The following is a 12,109-nucleotide window of genomic DNA, read 5'->3' on the forward strand; positions in this document are numbered from 1 at the left end:
ATATTAATTCCTGATGGATATAAGAGGGATACATTAGCAAACATCTGTATATATAGCCTATATATATATATAATGTTTCGTTTTTTTGTTTGTCATCTAACATATTAACGTTTTGACCTTCTGTTTAGGATGTAAAGGTATCTATTTAATGTTTTATTTAAAGGTAGACATTTATAATATGTTATAAATGTCTATTTTGTTATATAATACAACATATAACATTTTGCCATGTAAAAATGAAATGTTGGGACATTTATAAAAATGTATTCCTTTACATAAAAGTGCTTTCCAGAGGTGTAAGAAGTGATAAGATCTTGTACTTGAGTAAAAGTACAAGTACCAGAGTGTAGAAATACTCAAGTATAAGTACTAAAGTATTAGCATCAGAATAGTACCTGAATAACTATAAGCTGGTTTTTTTGCTTTCATTTCAGACCTCGTGTTTTAGTGTGCTCTGGAGGCACACAGAACAATATAGAGGAGTACCCGCAGTTGAAGGTAGACCTATCTCTCAATACTATGATGAACATCAAATTACATTGAATGTGTTTGCTCATATCAATGCCTCACCTACACATCATCATCATCATCATCTAAACTATACCACTTAATAACAGACTTATTGTCCAGATAAAAGATAAGGCATTACAAAGAATAACATGCAAACACATGAAGTACATTTAAAGAGAATATAAACATGTTAGCATAACTATACCAATGTTTTAGGATTTTGAGGGTTGGATTTTTATTTTTCAGACTTTTTAAGCCTGCAAGTATAATGTGTATGCTACTCTAGTTCTAAGTAAAGTCAGTACATTTTAAACCTCATGGTCCTCTTTAGTTCTTCAGATCATGGCAAAACTCTTACTGGTATTCTGAGCTGACACAGTATTATGTGTGTGGATTTGAATGAATAGTTGTCTGTTTCCTTGTAGGGTTGGCTACCAGGTGAGTTCAGATACCACGTGTGCCAGTATGAAGAGGTGGTTTCACTGGGGGACCACACTGGTTTTGAGGCCACTTTGAGGCTGGATGTCCACACTGTGGAACAGGTCAAGGAGTGGGTACAAAAGCTGAAGGGGTCATCAGGGGTGACATGGAGGGTGGATGTTACCCGACCCAGGTTGGGGAAGCGGGTGCTTTTCAAAGTAAGTGTTGTCTTGTTGATATTTCTTGAAGTTACCTTTTAATTATCCTTTTTACTTTGACCTGTAATATAATAAATCTGCTTTATTTTGTTCAGGCAAGTTATAAGTGTCAGCATAGGGTGAACCCGAGAGCAGCCAAAAGCAGCAAGAACACCTGCTGTCAAGCAAAAATGCACACGACACTCAAGAGTACTCGTGGGGAAATGAAGTGAGTTTACTGATCCACATACTTATTATTTCACGTTTTGCTTTTTTTACATAATATTGACATATATATTGATTTATGTTATAGGACCGAAGACCCACACATGCCTGACCTACCATTTAAGGTTATTCTAATAAACAGGCACAACCACAATCTTTTTGTTACGGACGCCATCCGCCACCGAGATGTTGGGTTAAAGGCAAACAACATACTCACAGGGCTCTTTGAAATTGGCCACACTCCAACATCTGCACTGGCGGTCCTGAAACACGACCTCCAAATGGAGTATGGGCAGCGTTATGTGTACGTGTCGGCCAACAGGGAGATTTGCCCCGACCTGCCTTATGTACAGAGGTGGGTATCACATCTGGAAACATGGTCAAGATACCTACTACCCACTATATAAATAACGATGCAATAAAAACTATGATGTATTCAGTGAATACAAATACGCTTTTCTACTGCATGTAAGTGACACCCATACCAACTAATTCATTTTCTACCCAGACTGTTCCACAAGGTGTGTAGGGAGGAGTATGGCACGCAAACAGGTCCCACGATGTTGGCAGCGCTCAAGCTTCAAGTGGAGAGTTACAACAATAAGTGTAATGACACCTGTGCTCTCCTGGGAACAACTTCCCAGGGAGCTCCTCTTGTGGTTGTGTGTTCTCCACTCATGAAGAAAGTGCACCAACTGAAGCACAGTGGGAGCTGTGCTTCATAGATTCCTCAGGGAATATGGACAGGGAGAACTGCAGGGTATTCCTCCTCCTGACCCACAGCTGTGCAGGTGGCCTCCCTCTGGGCATTCTCCTCTGCCAGTCTGAGGATGAGCAGACTATTGCTCAAGGGCTGGAACAGCTCAAACAAGTTGTTGGAGAGAAGGGCTTTGCTGGCAGAGGACACGAAGGGCCACAACTGGTCATCACAGATGACTGTAGGGCAGAGAGGGGAGCTCTGGGAAAAGCATTTCCTAAGGCCACACTTCTCCTGTGCTCCTTCCATCTGCTACAAGCAGTTTGGAGGTGGCTGTGGAGCAAGGAGAGTGGGGTCACTCACGGAGACAGACCGGCACTTTTTGCCATTGTAAAAGAGATGCTTTACTGTCAGGAGATAGGCAGTGTGGATAGGCTTTACAGCGAGGCAAGAGGGCATCCAGTTGTAGCCAGGTTAGTGTTTAATGCAGACAAGTTAGTGATGTTTTGTTTAACCATATGAGAGAAATTGACTTATTCTTATCAAATAACATCCAACACCCAATGTAATGAAGTGATTAAGCTTTACTGTTTGGATAATTTTTTCTTTTTTTAACCAATTGCAGGTATGAAAAGTTCCTCCGGTACTTGGACCGACTGTACGCCAGAAGAGAGTGTTGGGCCCTCAGTTATAGAGGCAGTTTCCTCACCAGAGGAAACAATACCAACAATTTTGCAGAAGCGGCAATGCGTGTCCTCAAGGACAAAATACTGCAGAGGACAAAGGCCTTCAACCTTCCTCAGCTGTTTGATCTGCTGACCTCGAGGCTGGAGACCTATTATGAGGCACGCATTGTTGATGTTGCCCTTGGACGCTGGGAATCATTCCAGCGAGCAAAATTCCTCCCCCAAGATGGCAACATTGCAGCATTGCATATTCAGCAGGTAATGGATATAACAGCTGAAAAAACATAATATGCTATAGGTTTATCACTACAGAATCAATACGCACATATGTCACTTGTGTAACAAATACATTTATCCTTGTTTGACTTGTGATTTTGCAGATTGAGGACAAGAAGTTTGTGGTACACAAACTTATGATGTAGACATGGATTTGGAGCTGTGTTCTTGCCCTGCAGGACAAACAGGAGCGCCTTGCAAACACCAGGCAGCAGTGATGAAACATTACAGCTGTTTGTCACACTCCTTTCTACCAATAAATCCAGAGATGAGAGCAGAGCTGATGAAACTGACATCGGCAGGTAAAGTCAATATTTTAACAATAACTGGTGTAATGAGACTGCCAACATTTCATGTTTTGATTACAAGATAAAGGATATACACTGTTTAGTTTTTAATTAATGTTGATCCCTTAATGTTTTATAGAAACCATCTCTTTGGATTTCCTCCAACCCCTCAGACTTGAAAGGCAATCATGTCAGTCGTTTAGAAGTAAGTAATACACAAAACTTACATTAATAATGGTGTAATTATATAAAATAATTGAAACTTTAAATCAAAATAACAAAGTAGTTCTATATTATCCATGTCCATCACTAATACCATGTGGGACACACATAATTGATGTATCTCTTGATATCTGTAGGCGCTCATGAACCAAGCACTACGCATCAGGAGCAACAAGATGAAGGTTTGTTATGAACATTTCAACTGAACAACACAAGCACACACACACACACACACACACACACACACACACACACACACACACACACACACACACACACACACACACACACACACACACACACACACACACACACACACACACACACACACACACACACACATATATATATATATATTTACCTAGACTTTTCTTTCCCCTTGGACCATAACATCAGAAAAGAGGCACTGCAATAGTTAATACAAAATTAACTGAATACTATCGTATGCTACTCTTCACAGGTGTATTGACAGCACAAGTCCAGCCCTCCAGAAGTGTCACTGGTGATAGGCCACAAGAAGGTGAGTTGTGAGTGTGCAGGTTTATGTTCACACATCATTTTGGTGCTTAATAGATTGATGAATTAATAAATTGTTACTATATGTATAATATCAACTTAAAAAATAAACCTTTAATTTAAATATTTTTCCCTCTTAGATATCGCATCAGATGACGTCTCTCTTGTGGATAACATGATGGAGGAAATGAAAAGTCGTTGCCAGGATCCACATTTCACTGCTGGGCTACTGGCAATGGCTAAGCAGTACAATGTCCTGAGAAGCAACCCCTCCAAACTGCTGTCAGCCTTCCATTCCTTTGGGAAATCTGGCAGCCTGACCAGCAAAAGGGCCGCCATTTTAAGGTGGGCTTCCAGACGTCAAGGCCCGATGATTGGCTGCCAGCCTACAGCTGTTGCACGCAGGAAGTCAGGCGCTGGCTCAAGACGGCGTTTATTTTCTGGGCGCCCTGTGAAACAGCACAATTTAAGTTTGGCAGTGGTGTTGAACACCAGCCATTCAAAAAAACATTAATGTATTTATTGTATCCCTCTGTTTAGAGGCAGGACACTTCAGTGCCCCTCTACACCCTCTGACTCCTCGTCACCCCCATCCCTCTGTTTAGAGGCAGGACACTATTTGGTGCCCCTCTACACCCTCTGACTCCTCGTCACCCCCCCCCTCTGTTTAGAGGCAGGACACTTCAGTGCCCCTCTGCACCCTCTGACTCCTCGTCACCCCCCCATCCCTCTGTTTAGAGGCAGGACACTAGTCAGTGCCCCTCTACACCCTTTATGTATCTGTTTGTATATGTGTATGCCTTTCTTTCTCATTTGTTTTTCACCTTATGTCTTTGTCATGTCTTATCCCATTTATGGCCTGTACCTTGTCGTGGTAAGTGGGCTTTTTACCAAATCAGGCCTCAAGGTGTATCTCAAATGCTGAAATATAACCTCCCTGTTAATACAAATCCATTACCCTACATCACAGTATGAAATGACTAAAGGTCCACTGCCCTCTGCAGTCATGAAATCTTTCCAGAGGCTGGTGTTGATCCAACCTAAAGGACATCACATGACCCCTGCTTGACCTCCTGCAGTTGATGCAAACAGGTAAGTGGATCATGCAGTCAACTTGGGATTGTATCCTGGGACTTCAGCTCAGCATTCAGCAGTCCCCTGCTTCTACCTCACCCCTCCCACTGTCCCAGCCTTCACCTGGTGAGACATATACACCAATTAAAAGGCATGATTATTACAGTCAACCCTTATTCAGAGTGCCTAAATGTATATATTTTTTTACAGTGCAGATTTTGGCTTTTTTGGGACCATCGCACATGTGTGTAAGTAACAAGTAATGCTGTATAATCTGCAACAACTGTCAGGTGGTGTTATTGATAATCTTTGCAAAAGAGCCCCCACCAATATTGATTTTGACAAATATCTTTTAATTGAAATATGGGAGCAAAAACAAAAGGGTAGAATTGATCATATCATATTATGTTATTATTATTGCAACTGTTTTTATTATATTGTGTTGTTTTGTTTATATATATATATATATTTATGTGTGTGTGTGTACAAATGATTATTGCAACTGTGTTTATTATATTGTGTTGTTTTGTTTGTGTGTGTTTATTTATACATACATATATATATATGTGTGTATATATATATATATAATATATATTATATATATATATGTATATTGTGTGTATAAATGAATAAATACACGTGTGAGTACATATAAGTGTGTGTTTATATATATATGTTTCAGCTGATAAGATCTTTAAAACGTCTTTTGTTTCCTGAAAACGAAATTTGAGGATACACACAGGCTATTTATAGATGATAAAACACCAGTAATACAATCTCAGGACTCTTAGATATGGCTTTGATTATAGGATCGTTTACTTTCAGTCAAACCAACTATTCAATATTCTGCTTTACCGCGACAGCTATAACTGCCGAAGATGAAGTCTATGTAGTCTATGACGCTATCACGTAGAGCTACGTCAATGCTTGCGTAATGCGGAAGTGGGCGTGGTTAAATCTAAACTGGGTTGGATAAACCATAGATATATATAAACAATATTTATATATATATATAAATATTTATATATATATAAATATATATATTTATATTATAAACACTGTTTATATATATCTATGGGAAAAACGATAGACGCGCGCGCCCCTGACACATTCCTACCGTTATGGAACGTCACGAGTTCCCCCGCGTTACCACTTAAACGGTAACAGAAACACGTTAGCAACAGTAGTCAGATTGAGAGTTTGATGGAGAGAGAAACGGTGTGTTTAACGCAGTGGCGTAGCCAGGAATTATTGTGAGGGTGGGCCTGGAGAAATGTAGGTGGGCCAGGGGGAGACTTATGCCGCGTTTCCACTACACAGCCTCGCTCGGCCCCGCTCGGCCTCCTTTGGCCGCGCCCGGCCTCGTTAGGACCAGCTCACTTTGTGGCGCGTTTCCATTACAGTTTAGGAACCGGGTCAGTATCTATAGTAACACAGTGTAGGCGGAGCGACGCTGCTTAAAACTGCCGTGACGTCATCTTCAATGCGACACAACAATGGAGATGTGAAAGCGATCGTTTGCTTGTTTTTGCTGTGTGGTTTATTATCACAAGAAATAGACAAGAGTTGTTTCGAAAGAGGCGACGTATAGCAAGACGAGGTATAGAAGAAGCTGACGCGAGAGTTCGGGCAGTCCTCCTACGCCGCAGAGACTACAGGACGACTCGAATCACTACTAACTACAATGCTACTTGGTAAGCTAACGTTCGCTAACTAGCAATGTGTTTAGGCTCACGCTCCCTATACGACCAAAGTATTTCAAGTATTTAATTAATTGTAGCTACCACTTTTACGTATTAAAATATGTATGCTTTTGTTTGTGTATTTCAGAAGTTACCGACCGAGCTACCGAGTGGTGGAATGTGATTGTTCCATCTTTCACACACTCAGTGGGTGGAGAACTTCAGGATGCCTGAGGAAAACCTACGTGTAATACCTAAATATTCATTGTATTGTATTGAACATAAATACATCTTTTCTTTTTCACATACATGTGTTTGTCAAATTATTTAAACCAAAAAAATGTTATCAGAATTGACTATTTAGTAAATATTTGAATTTCAAGCACCAGTACTGCCCCCATAATAATAATCTAATAAATTAAGCAAATATCAAAGCAAACTATAAACATAAATACAAAAGTGTAAAACACAACAGAACTATATTCATAAATGCAAGTGTAAAAAATTGTTAACATGGATGGAGGCTAAAGTATCCACAGCATAAAATAATATGATTATGATGGTTTGTCTGAAAGACACAGCCTCAAGGTTCAAGGTTTTTTATTTTGTCATACGAACATAGCTAGTGTAGTTATGACAATGAACATCTTAGGTCACAGGCTCCTCCAACAGTGCAACACAATAACCCAGATCAACAGAAATATAGTGCAAGTAAATATTAAGCGCTGTGCACCGCTCTCTTTGTATAGGTGTTTTCTTTTGTTCTCTTCTCTTTGAAATATATAAGCAATGTGTTTGAGTCTAGCACAACGAGGGTATTACAATTGAGTAATTGTTCTACATGTATTTATCATGTATTCTTAATACCATTACAAAATATGTAATGTTATGTTTTAGAGGAGGACCTCAAGCTAGCAAACTCAATTTCAAACAGTATGCAGAGTTGTCCTGCTAAAGAGTTAAAATGTATTATTTAACCAAGTATTATTCTCTTATTTGCTTTAATTGCAACAGATGATAAAGGTTTCACTGTGATAAGTATTCTCTTAAATCCATAAACCCCTGTACAGTGCTTTGTGGACGATGGTGTTTATGATATTTCTGACTGCAGAGGGACGCCTAGATGATGCCATCTTTCTGTGCGATCGCTGGTGGGTGCAATTATTTATCAACAAGCAATAAGACATGGCATTGATTCTGCTGGGCCAGTTGCCGTTCCTGCAGGGCCAGATCCTCTCCTCCTCGGTTTGTGCTGTTGATGCAGAGGACGTTGTTCGGAACTGTTCCTCCTCGCTAGTCCCAATGTAATCATCTAGAACAGAAACATGACTTGTAAATTCCACAAACTACTGCAGCACAATACTATAAATAGCAACAACAACTATAGAAAAGACAAACTGAACGTAAACAATGGCACATATGGTGTTAGCAAACAATAGCTCTCGCTAATGCTATCTGCCTAGCTAGCCTTCGGGGCTCCATCGGGGTTGTCGAACATAAATGTAAGGATAAAATAGACTTATTTGTTAGAAGTGAGCTTTAAAACAGATAGGGACACAAAGCAGGGACACAAAGCTTTCAAGCAAATAACAGCGTTAGCAAAAACGTACCATGCAGACTCCAGTAACGCCGTTGGAGAGTCCAGTGTCTGTGTAGAGACCTCCTGAAAGACTTTGATATTGCGAGTTGTCCCGTCGAGCACCCGCTGGACCTTATCATCTGCAATATAATGGACGTCGTCACTTCCTCGACCGACCATGGTGTGCTTTTCTTTGCCATTGTTGTAGCTCCTCTGTTAACAAAAATGCTGTTTGTAAAAATGGATTATCTCGCGCGCAGATTGTGACGATTCTCTCCGACCAATCAGCAGCCGAGAGCGTTGACGTCACAAACACAGCCCGGTTGTCTCTGGCCCTGGCCCCACGATTTTATGAGGCCAGAAAAACTGAGAATTAGGACCAGCCGGCCGGTACTAGGCCAAGTGGAAACGCAACCACAAACGGGCCGCTGACGTCACAGCCCTCTTAAACCGGGCTGCGCGCTGTAGTGGAAACGCGCCATTATTAAGCGTGGGGTCTGAGCTGAAACTTCATTAATGATTTTAATGATTTTTTAATGCACTAATTGAACATAAGCATAAACTAGCAGTGAAAACAAAATAGGCACGGCGGCCTCAGAATGTGTGTACAACTGACATCCACATGACTAGGGATGGGTATCGTTAAGGTTTTAACGGTAGGCCTACTACTACTTTTATCGATACCGCTTATTGATCCGGTGCTTTAACGGTACTTTTTTTGAGAAAAAAATAAGGTAAACTAACTAACACAAATTGTGAACAAAACTATCATTGCTTTTTTTTAATTAAATACATTTTCACATCAAAAGAAACAACAATGTTTTAACAAATCGTATTAAATAATCTGATGACAGAACTGTAAACAGAATAGCTGAAACTTTAACAAAATAAATAACTCTAAATTACCTCTAATCATTAGCCCATGTTTGTATAATTGAGTTAACTCTGTGTGTTGCTGCTAGCATACATAACACCTGACGTGGAAAAGTTACTCGTGGATGGGGCTACAGAGCTACTAGAAAGACAGTCGAACCCGGTGCATTTCTCCGTTTGAATGTGGTGCACTTTTACAAGATGTTTAGACAAATTGCTCGTGTTACCGCCCTTACATGCTAAACTCTTATTGCACTTTTGGTAACGAGCATTGTCCACATCGAACAGGTAAAGTTTAACCACACCTCGGAGCGCGTTCTCTCCGCCATCTCCTCCGCGTGTGTGTGTTGCTGCATGTACAGTAGCAGCTGCGTGTGTGTAAACTGCCCCGCCCCCTCGCACACAGACGGGGGAGGAGATCTCTCGTCTGGATTGGAAAGATCGAAAATACTAAAAATAATCATAGACGCATTTTGCTGTCTTTTTGCATATTAGAAACAGAGTTGGCGACACTAAAACTGCAATATAATTTTGTGTAGCAATAATACATATTAGATATATTTTTTACATGTCTCAAGTACCGACCGATAACGTCGGAGCTTAAAGCATTACTTAAATGCCAAATATCAAATTAACTGAAACAGTCAAATCTAATTTAAAATAAATAAACTTAAATACGTGTGTAATATTCCTTTTTCTTTAGACAACAATACCACTGACAATAACTGAATCATCTGTATATTCTGCATATCTACCTTACATGTTACACATACTCTGAATGTGGTATTCACATGTTAATGACAAACTCATTCCTTATACAACTACACAGAATAACAAGACACAATAACTCTTCCTCATAACTTATAAACATTTACAATTAGCCTTAGCAAGGTGCTTAGTTAACCACGATAACATGCTACATGAATACACACACTATTAGCATAGCTAGGCCACTTGTGTAATGAATTAATGTGGTAATGACCTCCCCATTAACATTGAATAAACTATACTCTTCTGTAAACCTTTCTCTGAAGCACACCCATTAAAGTAGAACAACATGTATTATATCATTGCATCACAAGAGTGTATTGCTAACCAGCTACAATAGGAAAGAATACCGAGCTAACGGCTAAGTCGCGCTAGCATCGTGAGCTAGGCTACATGTTAGCATGCTAAACCGAGTTGGTCATTCTTACAAATAACACATCTCCTTGGGTTTAATTGCTCATCAAAACGAGTCTAGTTTCCCCACACGTCTCTGAAATGGTCCCTGTACATGTTATAAGTGTATCTGATTATTTATGCTTTTTTATACAGTGTACCCACCCCCTGAGAACAACGACAAGAAGTCACACACGTTAGCCATTGAATGCTCTGGCATCCCCGGCCTTGACTTCTTCTTCACTCTGAACCCTAACCAGAATGTCAGACCTCAAGCCAATGTTGGTGTAGAGCACCATCTACAGGTTAAACTGTATATTAGCACATCAATTAAATATCAATATTTGAAATAAAAATTGTTTTGTAAATAAAAAAAATATATAGGTAAAAATACACAATGATAAATGGGTCGCCGCGTAGCTCACCTGTTAGCGCGGCAGCCTAAGTATAGGCCACTCTATAGGCGACGTGCGGAAGACCCGGGTTCGAGTCCGGTCGGCACTGTCAAGAAATAAGAAAAAGAATAGAAGTAGACTGAGTTTGACTGTACTTGTACCTCCTTTCAGGGTGAGCTATACGGAGGTTGTTGTTTTATTGTTAATCATAATAGCATGCCATTCAGCGTGACTTATAGGCCTACAACTAAACAACACCAGGCTTGTTTTGGCATCGAGCGAGCTAGCTACCGAAATGAGGACTAAAGACAACTGGACTCCACTGTCCCCTGGATGGACGTCGTAACACGAGCAGACCCAGCCGAGAGCTTCTACTTTTGAAGCTTCGACGGAGGCGTCAGCCAATCAAATCCCGCGTATGCAAATCTGCCAGTACAAGCGCTAGCCAATCAAACCGCGTGTATGTTGGGAGAGCCATACCGCAGTTCATTTCCCATATGTCAAAAATGGAGAAGAAAATAATCGTGGCGGTAGGGAATCACCCGGTGCTATACGACCAGTCCCTCTTTACCTACCGGGATATAAACCGGAGGAGCCAGGCATGGAGGGAGGTGGCAGAGACAGTGGGTGAAACTGGTAGGTTTATATCCAGTGTACTTTGTTTGAATGGACAGCTAGCAAGCATAGACAGTATATTTAGCCAGCATAGAATGTTGCATAAAATAGCACCATAGACATTAATGTCATAAATGTTCATCATATAAAGTGTGACATGTAAAACCTTTTATGCAATTGAGTGATAAAGGGATTTGGTTTTCATTAATGGAGGAACAATTTAGTAAATTCTTCAAGTAATTCAAGAAATTAACTATATTATTTCATTTCATTTCATTAGAGGAATTATGCAGGACAAAATGGAAGTCACTGAGGGACAGGTTCCGCAAGGAGAAAACCAGGGAGAAAGAGGCAAAGAGCGGGGCAGGGTCTTCCGGGGGATATAAGCCCTGGCGTTTCACGGCAGTGATGGGGTTTTTAACCCCATTTATCATTGACCGTGAGACGTCCAGCAATGTCCCCCGGCAAACCCTGCCTCCATCCAACCTGATGCCAGAGGCAGAGAGCCAGCTAGAAAGCCAGCCAACAGTCAGCCAGCCAGTCGACAGTCAGCTAGCCCAAGCAGGGGACAGGACAGGAGGAGGTGGCGATTGTTGAGGACCGGGACCGGGGAAAAGGAGAAGGGGAAGGAGATGTCCTCCTTTGAAAAAGGCTTGATGTCAGCCATCAGTCCTCTGCTCATGCCACCACCTCA

General features: G+C 40.8%; 1 long non-coding RNA gene across 1 annotated transcript; it reads left to right on the forward strand.

The window, feature by feature from the left end:
• The first annotated feature begins 274 nt into the window (after positions 1–274).
• Positions 275–1,514, forward strand: LOC117496661. The gene is made up of 4 exons (XR_004557315.1): positions 275–498; positions 936–1,148; positions 1,244–1,356; positions 1,441–1,514. It is a non-coding gene; the product is annotated as an uncharacterized LOC117496661 (long non-coding RNA).
• Positions 1,515–12,109: the final 10,595 nt, after the last annotated feature.

The sequence above is a fragment of the Trematomus bernacchii genome, unplaced genomic scaffold, assembly GCF_902827165.1.
Source record: "Trematomus bernacchii unplaced genomic scaffold, fTreBer1.1, whole genome shotgun sequence".
Lineage (NCBI taxonomy): Eukaryota > Metazoa > Chordata > Actinopteri > Perciformes > Nototheniidae > Trematomus > Trematomus bernacchii.